The sequence below is a fragment of the Frankliniella occidentalis genome, unplaced genomic scaffold (assembly GCF_000697945.3).
Source record: "Frankliniella occidentalis isolate FOCC.00 unplaced genomic scaffold, Focc_3.1 Scaffold217, whole genome shotgun sequence".
Classification (NCBI taxonomy): Eukaryota; Metazoa; Arthropoda; class Insecta; order Thysanoptera; family Thripidae; genus Frankliniella; species Frankliniella occidentalis.
Genome location: NW_026267343.1, coordinates 84,775 through 86,512, shown reverse-complemented (window position 1 = coordinate 86,512; position 1,738 = coordinate 84,775).

Sequence of the window (1,738 nt, the reverse complement as noted above, 5' to 3'; positions counted from 1 at the left end):
CAGGGTTGGCAGAAAAAATTAAATTGAATTTTAATGTACCGATAATTTTATTCTTTTGGTGGGCAAAACTAAAATACGCAGAATTGTGAGGGGGCATTATTTACTGGGTAAAATTAATTGCGGGGTACAATCCTTTAAAACCCCGGTCTTTATCCAAATTAAATTAAATCGGGCCAAATTCGGCAGCACCCCAATTACAGAGATTTCACATAGTTCATTTTAGGATCCAAACTTGAGGGCTCTTATCTCGTCCGATCTGAGTCCAAACACTGTACAAAGGAGACGCACCATGCCCCCATGCCCTGGAGGCAAGAAAATGACCTGTTTCTGAAATTGCATCGGAGCAAAAAGGGGCAAAATTACTCTAATATGTTTTGCCCTTGAGGGCAAAATTATAATAAAATTAATAATATTTTTGTCCCGGGCAAAATTTTTATCCGGGGCAAAATATTGTGCACCGCCATGGGCAAATCATTTAATTCAATTTAATTTTTTCTGCCAACCCTGGGAAACACCTCCAAGGTGTTAAACTGTGTCGAATTAAGTCACACAGTCACGGCGTTTGTCACCACCCACCTCCCCTCTCCGTCCATGTCTCCATGTCTCCCGCACCCCTTTCTCGGGGCGCCGTAGCATGCTACCGCCGGTGTGGCACCACAAGTGACGGCGCCAGAAGTTGCGGCCCCAGTTTCCTGCTTGCGTCGCCAGGTGCACGGCCGGCTGGATCCGCTCACTTTCGCTAATAAGAGGGACATCTCGGCGCCGCCATAACGTTTTGATTTTTTATGTCGCCGCAGCAGAGCGCCGCCGGGTGGACCGGGTGTCTCGCAGCAGCGGCCGGGCACTTTGGGGACCGGCTCTGCGCCCATCAATATCGGATATTGGTAAGCACGACGGGTCCCGGCCACGCGCCCCGCCGCGCCGCCCCTCCGAGGCCGTTAGCGAGCGTGTCCTCATGACGAATGATCTCCCTCCCCGTGCTGCGGGGCCATGGGGCCGTGCCGGGGCCTTGGCGCGGAGGGTGAGGCCAGCGCTGTGCACCTTTCATGAGCCCCTCGCCAAACACATGGAGCCAGCAGGGCAGCAGCGGTGGGGAGTGGCGAGGCGTGGCGTGGCGTGGCGAGGCGTGGCGGGGGCCACTGAGCCCCGGTGCATTGTGTAGCGCTCCATCAGCCCTGCTCTGGCCCTGGCCCCACCACTGTGAGAGCCAAGTCGGGTCAAAACCCATCCCCCGCCCCGCCCACCTCCTGGACACCCCCCCCCCCAGATGCATTTGTCTGGAGCCTGAAGGGGAGTAATCGGGTGGGTGTGTGCGGAAGGTCAGTATCACGCGACGGGCTTCTGATCCCGGCGGCCAGTAGTCCCTCTCCTGGCCTGGGGCACGGGGGTCTTGTGGTGCAGGGGAAGAAGGGGCTCTGACACGAGGCCGACGACGCGCAGAGCAGTGTCATGGTGCGCGCTCTGCCGGCGGGCCCGAGACCCCCGTGGAGCTGGCCGGCCCGGACCCGTCCTTAGCATTCCAGCGGGAAAGACGCTCCGCCTCGCCCAGGTAGGCACCAACGAGCAAATGTCATTTATAAGTTTAATTTTTAACACTATTTACTATAGCCTTTTCTAAAAGCATACCAGTTGACTTACTGTAGTTTTTATTTTGGCGTGCATTTTTACAGCAGACAAGCCTGAATAACACTAGTTTAATGTCTTGAATGTTAATGAGAATCTAGGATTATAATAGTAG